At 38.7% G+C, this 16,560-nt stretch overlaps 1 protein-coding gene across 4 annotated transcripts in view; it reads right to left on the bottom strand.

Moving 5' to 3' along the window:
• Positions 1 to 16,560, bottom strand: part of Cntnap5c (contactin associated protein-like 5C) — a 1,032,620-nt gene that overhangs the window by 692,200 nt on the left and 323,860 nt on the right.

Here is a 16,560-nt window from a genome sequence, read left to right as displayed (position 1 = left end):
AGTAAATGTGAATGTTACACACACACACACACACACACACACACACACACACACACAGAGTTAATTGATAAACAATGAGAAATGTTCTTTAAACAGTGAAACATGTATACAGTAATTTACAGTAATTTCATTCCATACAGGCCACATGCAGGCCACCAGTACTATTGAATCCCGGTTTACAGGACTTATTGTCTCTCCATATCCTGACTAGATATAATGTGACCAGCTGTCACATACCTCTGCTGCTCACTTACCTTACATGATGTACTGTGTCTTAGAACTATAAAACTAAATAAAAATTTCCTACATTAAGTTATTTTTGTTTGCTATTTTCTCATACAACCACTGCCACCAACACCACCATCAACAGCAACATCATAAACAACAACAACAACAACAACAACAACAAAACCAATGAAAACACTAGCTAATACAAATATTCAGGAAACACAAAGGTAAAATCTAAAAAAGAATATAAGCTGTAAAATTCTCATCAGATGAGAAGGCCATCTCATCTGAAGGGACTCTAGAAGAAGGTTCTCTAGTGATAGTGAAGTCACTTGTTGTTGAATACATCATAAACATAGGCTGATTTTCATTTACAGATACTTTCTACTTGCTTTATGCTTTTTAATGAAATGCTTAATTATTTTCATATAAAGAATTAAATATTGGATATGTGCTTGATATGACAGGGCAGACTATTTGTATTTTTTTAACAGTTGTTATTTTGAACTGGCAATCAGAGCTGATAAACCAATACATATCAACACATGCACATAGTAGCAGAATCATGCAGATGACCTTTCAGAGATTGTTGGAGTAACAGTCCACTTCTAATACCTATTTAAAAAAAATCAATGAAAAGGATCAGCAAGATGGCTCAGTGGGTTAAGGTACTTGCTGCCAAGACTGATGACTTGGTTTTAATTTCTCAGACCAATGTGATGAAAAGGGAAAACTGACTCCTGTAAACTGCCCTCTGACCCTCATGTGCACATTGAAGAAACAATAAAGGAGCAGCATTGTCCTGAGAGTTCACCTGTACCTGGACCCAGCACCATCACTGTAAGGATTCTGACTTAAGGCAGGCTTAGTCAGACAAGTTTCTTTTCACTTGTCTTAATTATTTTTCTACAGCTGTGAAGAAACATCATGACCAATACAATTTATGAAAAAAGAAGGAAAAAAGTATGTGTTGAGGGCTTTTTTCTGGTTCCAAATGATGACTTTATTCCATGATCTTCATGGAGAGAAACTGCAGCAAGCAGCTAGAAACTTCTGGAGATGGAAGTTTATATCTGATCAACAAGTTAAGGCAGAGAGGGTGGAATAGAAAAGGAGAGAAAGAATGAGAGAAGGAAGCGGGGAGAGAGAGCACATGTGACCCTGGTGTGGTCTTTTGTAATTTCAAAGCTGACCTGATAACATATCTCCTTTAAGATATCACCTATTTCAATCAGGACATAGTTCCTAGATCCCTCAATTCTACCAACTAGAGACAAAGCATTCAAATTTATGAGCCTAGGAACCTCATTTAAACAACCAGCCTTTGAGAACTGGGTGTCAATGTGGTTAACTGTGGAGTGAGACAGGCTGCTAGCCTGTAGCTCTGAAGTCAAGCTCATTGAAGACACTTGATACCAACCTTGAAATAATTCCCAATCTTTCTTTTAATGAAACTTTCCCTAAATCCAATAAGTCTCTGGCCAACCTTCTAATAGGAAGAATCTTTGAAAAGATCTAAAAATATGTAGTTTTTATTTAAGTTTCCTGCAAGAAACATTAGAAAAATTGATGAAGACTATCGTCTTTTCTTTTTTCTCCCTCCAAGGGCTCCTTAAGGTGGGAATCTGTACAGTAAAGGTGAATCTGGAAATAAGGAGGTAATGAAGCTATAATGGAAAGTTATGGTTCTTGTCAGGCAGTCATGACCTCTATGTCAAGAGGGATGGAGATAATCAACTTATTTTTTAATAGGAAAGAGTAACTTTGCCCACTGTCCAGGAAGCTTCACATACACATCATTATTTTTTCACTAAGCATGTCTAGTACTTTTTCCCTTCTACCTGTCTCAGGAAATAAAGTTACATAGTCATATATGAGCAGACACATACATGCATCTGTATGTATACAAGCATCCCATACATCTCTACTTTGTTTCGTTCTCCAAGACTTCAATATGCATCTTTTATTTTCTTATATAAAACCAACACAAAGTCCTGAGAACCACTTTATAAATATACTTTATTTCTGTTGGAGAGAAGAAAGATACAGAGTATCCAACATTAGTATTCATATTAATTAGGTAAATGATTCAAACCCTTTGCAGATAAAGACATCCTGGAAAAAAATTATGAAATCTAGCCCTACATAGCCCTTCTCAAGGAAAAAGTATGAGTTCTTTCTAAAAGGATGAATCAGTCAATGTGAGCACTTGCAAGGCAAGGAAGAGTACCTTAGTTCAAATCTCCAGTACCTACAAAATTGCTGAGCCATTATGGCCCTAAATTCTGAAGACTCAACACTGCCAATGGATACAGGATATTACCAAAAGCTCACTGAATACCTAACCTAGTGGAAATAATAAGCTTCCCATTCAGAAGAGATTCTGTCTCAAAAAACATAATGGGTAACACACAATATGGCTTAGAAGGTAATAGCTGTCAGCATAAATTTAGTCTTGTGATCCCACAGTGGAAGGATAGAACCAATTCATGAATATTTTCATCTAGTCAATACACACACAAAAACGGACACACACACAAACATACACACACACACACACACACACACACACACACGAGAGAGAGAGAGAGAGAGAGAGAGAAAGAGAGAGAGAGAGAGAGAGAGAGAGAGAGAGAGGTATTTTGATTAATACAGAGACTACTAATAGTCCCACTATCCTCTATCTGAAGATTTTTGTACCAGAGACATCAGATCTACCATTTGGAAAGAAAAGAGCCCTTCCTTGAGGTGTGGGTGTTCTTTTGACTCTCCCCAGAGTTCTTCTTGACTTTTATATCTAATTGTCCCTATGGGAATCTGAGATAAGCAGGTCCATAGGATACAGGTAAAATGTATGTTAGTTACAGAGTATCTAGACTTTTGCTTTAGGAGCTTTATGCTGTGAGCCATAGAGGCTTTGTCTTGTCACTTAATAACTTTACCCATAGCTTTTCCTCTGCATCTATTTTAAAAATATTTCCCATCCTACTTCAAAGTTCCCTTTGAAATTTAAATCTGAACATAGAAGTGGCTTCTCATATTCAGCTAAAATAGGCTTCGCAGATGTTTTTCAACATCAGGCAAGCTCTGTTTCCTGCTCTTACTCTTCAGTCGACCCTTTCCCCTGAAGCGGCTAATTTATCTATAATGAGTATCTGTAGAAAACATTAGGCTCTGTACACAACACAATCAATTTACTCAGCAACATTGATCTTCATCAGTTATGTTCCTAATCTATGTACATTTAACCAGTCTGACACAGCAAGTTCAAACAGCTGAGCAGTTGCATGTGGTCATTGGGACAAGAAGCTGATCTGTCTGATCCACAGCATTCTCTGTTTTCTAAGTCTACATGAGAGCTTTTGATACACTCGTTTGCTAGTTTTATATTTATACCTAAGTGTTTTTATGGTTTTATTATTAATTTCGAAAGCAGTAAAGCAGCTGGTACTTTATTTAGAAAACAAGGTCAAGCATTTCCAGGCTCAATTCAGCTTAGCTTCATTTTTCATAACTCAAACAAAAGAAATTGATTCTGGTTATCTTCTTGTGGTAACCTCTTAAGCCTGTTTAAATAAAGGGTGGCTTAATTTTCTCACAGTATAATTTTCGATTAATTTTGTTGGACTCTTCTGGTAATTCAGCTTGTTACATAACATAGTTTCTAAAAGTCTCAGCACATCTGGTTTGATTTGAATTTACAGCACAGGGACTGTTTATATGTGCCAAAGTAAATGGAAACTGAATAAATTCCAGCTGCTTTGTTAGCAGATAAATCATGTTAGAAATCTAGGTAGAAAGTGAGTGAGATGGTTCAGAGGAGAAAGTGCTAGCGCTGAGTGAGTCTATAGAAATGACTTCCATTCTCTGAAACTATACAAAAGATGATAGAGAACCAATTCCCTAAATGTACATCCTAAGATCTACTTACATATTATATTACATACTTGTACACACACACACACACACACACACACACACACACACACATAGAAATACATATTAATTAAATAAAATTAAATTTAAAACTAAATTAAAGCAAAGGCTGAAGATAGTGCTTGTCCAGCAGATGGCTTGCCCAGTATGCATGTTATTCAAGTTTGATTCCCCAGTACTTCATAAACTGGGTCTGGTGGAAAACAGCTCTTTTGCTAGTATTCTGGATATGGTAGAAGGAAGGTAGGATTTGAAGGTCATCCTTGGCTGCATGGCAAGGTTGAATTCAGCCTTAGTAACATTAGCACTGTTTGGGGGGGTTTGTTTGTTTTTGTTGTTTTTTTAAATCTATCTATGAATATTAAATATATGAATTAAAATAAAATTGTTAAGTGAGTATTGTATTAACAATTTGGCTTAGTCAGCAGATTGCTTGACTTATATTCACAGAACCCTGGTTTCAATCGCTAATGATATGTAAAGAAGACAGTGGTACACATCTATAATGGGATGTGGAGGCAGAAATGTCATAAGTTCTATGTATTCCTTCACTATATAATGAATAAAAGGGTAGCCTGAGATACATAAGAGTCTTTCTGACAATTAAATGCAAATGTAGAAAATCAAAGGAATCAGAACAGAGACTAGATGAGGGCCTCGGAATACAGTTGGAGATATGGGCAAGTGGTCAAAACTGGCACCTATGGAACATCACAGGACAAATAACATTTACACATATGCAAACAAGTATGAGGGCTTGAATATGACTCACTGGGTGGGAATATATGCTCTGCAACCTTGGGCTCTTGAGTTTGTAAAATTCTGAGCACAACTTCAGGTGCTTGTAACCCCAGCACTGGGGGAGAGAAGCAAGTAAATGCTGAGAGTTCTATATCCAGGCAGGCAAGGCCAAATATTGAGCTGCCAATTCAGTAAAGATGAAGAACCATAGCGAAAGGGGGCAGATAACCTGTTCTAGCCTCTATATGCATCTACATGGGCATGTGCACTCATAGGCATGCACTACACAAGCTTTCATCAGAAAAACCACATTCACATATACAGCAAAGAACACACAAATGAAAACACGCACAGAGAGAGACCATCTTTCAATTTGGCAACAAGGGGAGACCCTCCAAGAATGAAAGAGAAGTTTTAGTATACTTTACCTTTCATCCTCGAAATGAACTGGATTGTGGCATGGTTTGCTGAATAGCTCTGCAGTACAAAGTGTGCTCAATGTCTTTTCTGTAGTACTCTATATTATAACTGGAATTGTCACAGTAGTGACCCCTAACTGTAAACTTTTTATGAATTATTTGGCCACTTAGCAATGAGGTGTTAAATTCAGATTCAGTGGAGCTAGGTGAAACTTGGAATGTTACCTTATGACTTAGTTACAGAGGAGACAGCCAAGGTGCTGGAGGGTTTGAAAAGAACTCACCACCAGCGGCCACATAATCTGGCTGCTTTGTCTCCACATTGTCCCCAGATCAATGCTAAAGACTAGAACAACAACATCTAATTGTTCACCACCCTTCAGTACACACTTAACTTTCTTTGGTGTTTGGTTTTTCAGCTCCCCAAGCCAGCTTGCCTTCCTGATGAGTCAGAATGTTATGATAGAAAAAGCCTGTAACCGTTGCCCTTCTCTCCAAGATGACCAGAAACCTTGCATTACAACATGACATAACCAACAGGCAGACAACACCTGGGACCAAAGCCCAATACCACTGAGGTCACACATTTCAAGTTCAATGTAAAAATACAAATAGAATCAATGCCTTACTTGAAATAAGAGTAGTATAAGAAAAAGATTCTGGCAGTTTCTCAGAAAATTGGATAGAGTACTACTTGAGGACCCAGGAGTGGTAACTCCTGGTCATATACCCAAAAGATGTTCCAACATATTACAAGGGCACATGCTTCAGTAAGTTTACAGCAGCCTTATTTATAACAGCCAGAAGCTGGAAAGAACCCAGATGCCCTTCAACAGAGGAATGGATACAGAAAATGTGGTATATTACACAATGGAGTACTACTTAGTCATTAAAAACAACAACTTCATGAACTTTTCAGGGAAATGCAAGGAATTAGGAAATATCTTGAGTGAGGTAACCCTGTCACAAAGGAACATACATGGTAAGTATTCACTGATATGTAGATATTAGTCAAAAAGCTCAGAATACCCATTATACAACTCACAGACCATATGAAGTTCAAGAAGAAGGAAGACCAAAGTATCATGCTTCAGTTCTACTCAGAAGGGGGAACAAAATAAACATGGAATGAAGAACATGGGAAGGACTTTGGAGGAATAAAGGAGGGGAGGAGAAAAGGGGGCAGGATCAGGTATGGGAGGAGACAGGAAAGATGTACAGAGGGTCAGGAATTTGAACAAAGGTGTGTAACAGTTAGCAAAGGGGAACTGGGGGTAGCTACCAGAAAGTCACAGATTCCACGAAAGCTAAAGTTTCCCAGGATCAAACAGGCATGACATTAGCTGAAATACACAAAAAAGGTGCGAGAACCTGGAGATACTATATTCATAGGTTAGAAATGGCCCCCAGTTGAAGGATAGGACCTCCCACCAATCTCAAAAATGTTAACCCAGAATTGCTCTTGTCTAAAGAAATTTCAGGGACAAAGGATGGAGCAGACTGAATGAAACGTCATCCAGAAACTGCCCCACCTGAGGATCTATCCCATTATGTAGCCACCAAACCCAAACAGAATTGCTGATGCTAAGAAGTGCCTGCTGGCAAAAGCACGATCTGAATGTCTCCTGAGAGGCTCTGTCACACCCTGACTGATACAAAGCCTGTAGATGCTTGCAGCAAACCATCAGACTGACCAATGGGACCCAAATGGAGGAGTTAGGGGAAGAAATGAGGGGTTTCCAAGCCCATAGCAAGAGCAATGATATCAACCAACCAGACTCCCAAGAGTTCCCAAGGACTGAAGCACCAACCAAAATTAAGCAACACTCTATTGCCTGGACAGTCCTGAAAATTCCATATAATGTTGGACCACCTGTCTTTAGTCATCCAGACCAGAAGATCTGACAGACTTAAAAAGTAAATAGGAACTATGAATGACTAGCTTACCCTGTATTGGCACAGCTTAACAATTGACTATTGTATGTAAGTTTGTTTATTTGGACAGCTTCTTGATTGCCAATAAAATTAGGGAAATTTTTCCCCAGTGACTAGCTTGCCACAATTCAAACCACTCTATATAGAGGTTATTGATGCTTTTCATCTTCCTTAGAGTATAATGTGGATGCTGTCATAGCAAAACTGTTTCATAGTCAAAACATCTTTTAATAATGAAGTGATTTTAAATGCTACATTCTTTATATTGCTGACAATATTAAAAATCATCAATCTATTCATAATATGTCTAAATAAGCACACATTGCCTCTGTCCAACTATCTTTTATCTGTACAACAAATTATGTAGATTTCTGTGTAAACCACACTTGTGTATAACATGACTAGGAGATTGATTGACTGACTGTCAACTTTCAATATTTAATTATCCTAAAGTGTTTATAACAACAGCTATTAAAAGGACTAGAATTAAACCTTGTATTTTAAATGATTTTTTCAGGCACAATGCCTATCTAAGAGAAACAAAATTAATTTTAAACTTTGTATCAATAAACCAAGATTTCTACCAATGTAAACTTTAAATATGTATCAATATACAAAATTCTATATCCTTGTAACAAAATATAACCTCAATTCTGCTAATATTATGGCTATTGAATGCTTTTTTTAAATAGTAGATTTAGTAATCCATCTGTATTAATCTAACTTCTTTTATCTGCCCAGTTATTGGTTAATGACATCTTTATTCATCAATAAAAAGTAAATTGGAGACAAGGTTACATAGTATTATTTGCCTCTACATGTTAACTCTCTTGTCTTAGAAGCAGCCAGGTATTGGGGGCTGCACTTAGAACTGAAAGAGACCAAAGCTCAACACAAGCTTAGGAATGGTGCCAACCACAGTGGCCTGAACCATCTTATGAAATAAAAGTCAAGATGGTTTCCTCCAGTCTCATCACAGTTTGACTTGATCTAGAAAATTCTTCAACTGAAAGTTTTTTCAATTGATCCTAGTTTGTGTGGTTAGCATTTAAAATTAACCAGAACAACTAATACATATTTTATTTGAGTTCTATAACATTTTAAGGACTTTACATGGTCTTAAGTATCAAGTTAGTGAATTTACCATGGCCTGCCTTCTAAGTCACAGAGTTATTGTTCTGTCAAAGAAAGCTTATGCATACAGACTCATGAAAGACAGTAGGAAGGTATACCTGAAGACAAGAAATGAAATTCATAAAGGACTGGCCATTATCAGGAGTTTGCAGATCATAAAATGAGGTCAGATTTAAAAAAAAATCACGTGAACACTAAGAAGCTATGATACATATGACATATATGGTGTTTGCTTGGGTTACCTGGAGATTTAGTTCTTGTAGGGCCACTTAGTCATTAACTCTCAAGGTCAAGGCTTGCATATAGCCTTCACAAATATATTATAAATATATAATAATATATTTGTTATATATAATATATAATATTATATATGCTATATATAATATTTTATATATGCTAGCTTTAGACTACTTATAATGTATCGTATGGTCTAAATGCCATGTGAATATTGGTTATTCTTACTGCTTAGGTATTAATGAAAAAAATTGTACTTGTTTTGTAGACATGCAACATTTACTATTGTAATAGATGTAATCTGCCATTGGTGACATCTTGAAAATACAAGAGGAAACATGAACATTCAAGAAATCCTTAATAAAGTGATTTTGTTCAGCTATTACTTCACTGAGGTCAGATGTTCTGTATTTCCTTTCAGAAGACTTGTGCTGTGCAATGGATCAGTACATAATTGATGATGATTTGAGAATTGAATGAATAGCAAGTGAATTAAATGACCTAGATCATCGTTAAAGAAATACCAATAAGAGCCATTTTCTCCTACATATCTAAGGTCCTGTCAAGCTGAAAGTCAATATTAACCCTGATCATCTGTTTCCAATTAATTCTGGAATTGTAGTATGAATCTTGTTTCCAGAAAGAGATCTGATCTCCATACTCTCTACTAAAAACCAGCTTTCCATCATCTCACACGACCTGCACATGGGATGAAAAACACTCATGAGTACCTCAGACCTTCACAGCAATTTAAAATGGGTTGTGTTTGGATCTGAGTTTTTCTATGGCCTATTTCCTCTGATGTTCTAATTTTTCATGTTTCTTCCTCTTGATTTTATTTTCTATTCCAGATGTTAGCACAATTATAGAAAATGTTCTTAGACCTCCCGTCTGGGTCAGTTGCTAAGAACTTGAACTCTCTATTCATGAAGTATTTCTCTCTTGTAGGATATCAATTATAATTACTTATGATTATGATGATTTGCTAAATTATTTTCTTAATTACTCTCACTAATAGAACATGCAATTTGTTAAAATCAGAGCCTTTTTCTATCTTGATCCTTCTAACATAAGTAGAATGTGTGTTGATGAAGATGAGGATGTAGCTGACAACCCAGATTTATATGAGTCTTGGAGCTTGAAAATATGCCTCTTCAGTTATTTTTAAACTATTTTCAGCAATCAGTGTTTTTCATCACATAAAACTGAAATATGGATATATTAATGTTCTATAAAAACAAACAGTAGTAAAAATTTCCTTAATCATGATTTTCTTCCTTTTCTAATAGTCATGAGTTTTACTAACTGCTATTTCTGAGGCTAGGGTGGCTAAGGAGACTGCAGTCTTTACTTACCCTTCTTATAGTCTCTCCTACTTAGCCTCTGACCTCAATTCTAGCGAGATGAAATCCTAGCAATCTACATACACCATCTCCAGAATGAAGCCACTGCTATGAGATAGCTAACCATTTACCCTGGTTTCTATAAAACTCTATTACAACTGTGTATGGGGGAGTAAGACAGCTTTCATCCCTCTAAAAGAGACAGCTTCTCAGGCAGCTGCAGAAAGTGAAAGCTGCAGAAAGCTGCAGAAAAGAAAAGAGAGGGAAGCTATAAATTTACCAGAAATCAGATCATTGTGGTCTCCATCTTTAAAAACCTTTCCCTTAGCCCAATCAGGGCAACATGCCTATGATTTGCCTTTAAGGTTGTTGCACCACTAGCACCTTTAAATAAATTAAGCTAAGTACAATTTATTATGTGGTCTGGATCTTCATAACAACCTCAGAGCATCTGTTAGTATCTGGAAAAACTGCCTTCTCATCTGTTGAAAACTTCTACACAGGAATTTATAAGGTGGATCCATCTGTGTTGGAAAATCTCAATCTGAAAATATTTTATGCACAAATACATAGATTTATGTGCATTTGTCCTCAGAACATCTGATTCTACCTACATACAACTACCATGTACATTCTAGGATGCCATAACAAAATGCCACAGTCTGAATGGCTTAACCCACAGACATATTCCTGCAGTTAGTTATATTGATGGTCAATATTCCAATGACTAAGCCTATGTTGAAGCTTCTTTCCTTTCTTTCCTTTATAGTTGTGTCTTCCTGACATTTCTCCCTTTTCTTGCTTAATTTTATATTCACCCAACAACTCCATTTAAGTTTATAGTAACTGTTTCCAAATATAGCCACATTCACACATAGGTACATAAATATTAGTTATAGCACACACAATTAACCCATAACATTTCACATTAGTTTAATTTTCCATTAAAGAGTTACATGTTATAGACATCTTTCCTTCTATACCCCTAAAGTAGAGCTTTAAGATGGGTGCACAAAACAGTTACCTGAAGAAGTGTGACAAATTTTCAAAAAAAATGTTAGAAGTCTCTGAGACTGGGCAGATGGATGATTCAGTAAAGTTCTTGGACATGAAGATCTGAATTCTATCCCCTTCACATAAAAAGCCAAGCATAGTGGCATGTTCCTGTGCAGGAAGACCCTGCTATTAAAGTCATAATTTGCCACTCTCTAAAAATACTCTCCAAGCTCAGCACAAAATGGAGGATTCCCTTTCTTAGCAGTCCTTCTTCTTGTCTTTCTGACCTTATCTGGAAAGTTCCACTAAGCACAGGTACCTGACCTTATGCTGAAGATGACCCTGCACAAAGCTTCCAGCAAGAACTGTATGATTTAACACACAAGTCCTGTTCAGCCTTTCCTACCTTATAATAATTAGGTACTATGTTATGATCAATCAATCAGCCCTTCCTGCCTATAAATCCCAAAATCTTTTAGGAAAGTCAAATAGCCTGTGGCCAGATTACAGGCTCAACATACTCTCTCCAGTTAAGAAGATGCCTCACAAATTCTGGGAATTCATCCTTATGTAAATGAATTATTCACTCCCTACTCAATAATATCAATAATATACTCAATACTCAATAATATACATATCAGCTCTAGAAATTCCTACCTACTCCACAAGATATGCATAGTCCTTTTCACCCCAACTCATGTTGAGCTGTCTCACTGAAACTGAACCAGGAAGTTAATCTGATGGTACATAATGCTATCTGAATCCTGCCCACTTCAGCCACCCTCCCCCTAGTGGACCAGTCATTAAGGACCCATGAGGAAAGGGAGGGATGGTATTCTGTCTAAGCTCCACCCCTACAGCTACCTGGAAACAGAGAGGTATGCTTTGCTCCACCATTGTCTGGCAACAGACAGCTGTGCCTAATTATAAAGGGGGGTGCTTGGCCCCTCCTCACTCTCTTTGTCTTCTCTTGCCCTTATTCTTCTCTGCTTTCATGCCCTCTTTGGCCCTGTCCCTCCTATCCCCATCCTCCCCCTTTCTCTCCAGTTTCCTTTACTTATCCCTCCTTCTACTCATTTTCTTTCATTAAACCATTCCATGTGGAACCATGTTGGTTTGGTGTGTTCTGTCATGGACTGGGGACGAGATTTAACCCTAACATTGGTGACCCATATGCAGTGATTAATCTCTGCCACCTGCTGGCTGCTGTGGGACTAAGGACTTAACACCACATGAGTTACTGCTTCACCTGGTGCACATGCAGACTTCTCCATGAGCCACTGCCATCCGTGGTCCATGTCCTGGTGCCAGCTCTTGCCAGTTAGACAGGCCCTCCCCAATCACATAGTTACATATTTCCTGCTATGAGACTGCAGCTCCAATCTCTGCACAAACTCCAGCAGATTGGAAAGTCTATTCTGGTTGTCAAGGAGTACAATTTCCCAGAGAAGGCCTGGCCAGCTTTTCTGAGATTATGAGAATGCCCCTAGCTAACAGAAGCCATAGGACCTTGATCATTGGGGGAGTTTTCCTCAAAAGCAGTTCCTCACTCCCCTCCTACTCTGGGCTCTAGCAGCTGATCACAAAATCCCAGGCCTGGGTAGGAATGCTTTCTGGTGGTCAGGGATCTGTCATTTATGACCTCCAGGAGTCTAAGTGACCACCCATACACTTTGCTTGGCAGAGTGTTACTGTTACTGTTAATTCCTTATGGGGTGCCACTGTGAATTAATGGATGACTCCCTCCAATGGGTAATTCAAAGTCTTCACACGTACCCCATATTCACCGTAAGGATATCTTTTGGAGACTTTCAAAACTTTTAAATTAATGCCTCAACTGAAGACATCAAAACTGATACACACTTGGAATAATGTTTGGACCTGATATTCATTAGGTAATGGCTCAAAATGCCCACATAATGACATGCAAGATTCCTCAATTTTACAGAATCTTCACAATTACTGCCACATTCTGGTAAATGGAAGGTGGTTCTTTATGCCAAAGCATTCATATACCTTTGGTCTAACCCATCCCTGTGTTTCTGCTTCCTTTGGCATCACAGTAAGGTAACCTGTGTTCTAGGTACTGACTACTCAGTCCAGCAGGCCTCCCCATAGTTGTGATGCTCTGCTTGCAGCTGCCTGTCAAGAAGAGCAACTTCTTTAAGCATGTGATGGTGAGCAGTAACCTACTCCACCTCTTTGATCTTTCTTTACTTCAAAGCTTGACTTTCCATGGTGTACACATGGTCTCAGGGGAACGTTCTTGAGCTGGGAGCTACACCTGTGCTGCCCCTGTGGATGGATCCTTTCACTGACACTTGTTCTAGGACCTTTTCCCTTGGGTGAGATTTTTTTCCTCCCTCTTTTTTTTTTTTTTTGAGACAGTTGGCCAGGCCTGAGTTCTGGCTCTGAATGTAGTCCCAACAATGGTAGGGACAATTAATAATCTCTAGTCTCATCCATGGGTCTATCAGTCTTCACTCCCTTTCCCTATTTCCCAGGATGTTTTGGTCTAATTTACACTAAGAAAATAATTGTCACTGTCTGGCCCCATCCTCAAGCCTCCCCCTTTTCCCTTCCTCATTGCTGCCTATACCTCTGTAGCCTCTGGTTCACAGCAGCAAAAAAAGCAAGTCTGGACCCAGTGGGTGTGTCCTGCCAGTATTCTGTTTGCTAAGACCCACATGCATGCAAGCTCTCTCTTTCTGTTTGGGACTTTACTCCTGTGCTCAGCCTGACACAGCCTCTAGAAAAACAGCTTTCACACTGTATTTTCAATTGTGCACACACCGACACCTGTGCATGCACTCCCACACATATTTGTGCCCCTCCCTTGTTCTGCAGGTTTTCCATTCCCACCCTGTATTGATATATGATCCTGACTAATAATTTACTTCCTGAGGAAAGCTGGCAAGTTTGGGAGCACGTGAGAATACATGCAGACAAACATACCCTATTGGATCTGAGGCAGTACCTGAAAAAGATCCCCGATGGACATAGAATTCCACAGGTGGAATTTTAGCCAGAGATAGATTCATGACCTGTCCTGGCTGTCCTTACAGGACAGTTTTAAAAACAGTAACTTTGAAAAAGTGCAAGAGGTCATCCAGGAAAAACAGGAAATCCCATTCCAATTTTTAAAACACCTTACCAAGGCTTTATTGCAATACACTAATCTAGACCCTGAAAACTCAGAAGATAAACAATTTCTGATGACCTATTTCTTTTCCCAGAGCTACCTCTACCTAAAACATAACTTTAAAAAGCTAGAGAGGGTGCCCCTAACTCTACAGGCAGAAGTTTTGGCACTGGCCTTTATAGTGCACCACAGAAGGGATGAGAAGGCTTGCAGACTAAAGTACCATGTGCTGGCAAAGTTATCTGACCAGCCTCAGTCACTGCCCAGAACTCCTGTCTTCTAAGATTAAGAGACCACCAGGCTCCTGCTACAAATGTAATCAACAAGATCATTGGGCAAGGGCTTGCCTTAACTTCTGCAAGCCAAGGGAACTATGTTCTAGTTGACATCAAGTGGGACATTGGGCTGTCAATTGCCCAGGTGTTGCATAGAAAAGAGGGACATCTTGTCCAGATAACTCTCCAGCTGATATCCTAGGCTTGCCTATGGATCAAAGAAAAGGCCTGGATTCGCTGGTCTTTACCACTGCCATCACCAGAAGAGCCCTGGGTAACTATCATGGTATGTGGTCAGGCCATCTCCTTCTTTTGGACAGTGAGGCCACTTACTCAGTCCTAAGGAAGTTTGGGGACCCCCACGAAATCATTTCCCCATTGTTTGGGGACAGGGACAACCTTACCTTCCTCACCAAACCCCACAGCTTGGATGCATTTTTAGGGGTGTACCTCTCACCCATTCTTTTTTGGTAGTGCCACCATGTTCTTTCCCTTTATTGGGAAGATATCTTCTAGCTAGGTTGGGAGCCTTTTTTTGCTCCAGACATTTGCCCAAATCAAGCTTGCCTGTAGCCCTGCTGCCTCTTCTAGCCTGCCAACCTACTAACAAAGACATGTTGCTTCCCTTACCAGCTTCTCATGTAGACCCTTAAATCTGGGAGGTCCAGAATCCCTCTTTTGCCAAACAGTCTTTTCAAATAGGATCTGGGAACTGGTTTCTCTATCTGTCTTTTCTCATCACAAACTGTTTTAAGACATCTAGGACACATACTGTAGGACAAATTCTTCCTTCTGTTCCACAAAAAAACTTATTGTAAAGAATGTTTATGTTGTTAACTCATGTTGTTATTTCCTTTGTAAACTTATAAGCTACAGGAAACCTACTCAGATCTACCTCTCATGGACCAAATAGACTCCACCCAGATAAGTATATCTGACTAAGGTTCCCACTTACTACCCATTCCAAATGGTGGGATTCCTCTGGGTTTCAAATGTACACCTAAGAAAATTTTCTTTTCTCCCAAATGCACTTAATCCTATTCTCTGCCTATAATAAATATATATGTGTGTTCCAGCATCTTGTAATGTCCAGGTGCTTACTACACCCAGGACAGCTCCAAAGAACTGACCTCCAGATGCTCCAATCTCCTCTCACAGACACAGATTCTTCTATTGAACCTGTTTCTTCTGACCAACCTATCCTTAGATAGTTCCAACAACATCTAAGACACTCGACAACAAGGAAACAGATAACTCTTAAAACTGGACAAATGTCCCATACATACCTCTCTAGGTTCCCTAGACACATGTAGTCAGAGATCACGATTACCTATTCCTGCTCCACTATCACCTCTAATTTTTCTTTTGTCTTAATTAAACCAAATTAGGGGAATATCGGTATTCTGTCTAAACTTTGTTCTTCTCCTCTTATACTCTTCTCGCATTAAACCTCTCCTCATGGTTCCATGTTGGTTTGTTGTGTTCTGTCTGGATGTGAGTTGAGATTTAAACCCCAACACAGAGTCCCATATTCCTACAATCCGAGCATGGAGAAGGAGGAAACTAGATGCTTAGGGCTGTTGACCAGCCTCTCTAGTTGAATCAGCAAGGCACAGCACTTAAATATCTAAAACATAAAGAATAACTCAATTGAAGAGTATCACCAAACACATCCTCTGAACTCTACACCCAAGCATATACACATGTATGTACATATTTGTCCACACAAATGAGACAAGAGAGAGTGAGAAAGAGAGAGAGAGAGAGAGAGAGAGAGAGAGAGAGAGAGAGAGAGAGAGAAATATAGATAGAGAGAGAGAGATTGACCAAGATCATATGACAATATCAGAGGTTGAAAACTTTCTGGTAGGAGTTTCTGAGACAGCTTTGGAGATTTCCTATAATGAATAGGACAACGAATGTGTGACCTACCTCTTATTAACAAAATGGTGTAAGAAGTAGTATAAGAAAGAATGAAGACCAGTAAGCCAGTTGATTTGCATAAAAATTGATGTGTGTAATACAGTAGACATCATTTCTCCTAATAATATAAAGACTTAATTTCTGTAGGAGAGTCAATAAAAGCACACTAGGCATAAATACTCCATTAGGGGATCTACTGTGAGAATTAAGGTGTCATGGGAAAGGACTGAGTAAATAGAACAATGTTAGTTCAC

The sequence above is a fragment of the Rattus norvegicus genome, chromosome 13 (genome assembly GCF_036323735.1).
Source record: "Rattus norvegicus strain BN/NHsdMcwi chromosome 13, GRCr8, whole genome shotgun sequence".
Taxonomy (NCBI): Eukaryota; Metazoa; Chordata; class Mammalia; order Rodentia; family Muridae; genus Rattus; species Rattus norvegicus.
Note: the sequence above shows the minus strand (reverse complement) of the source record. Positions and strands in the feature narration are given on the sequence as shown.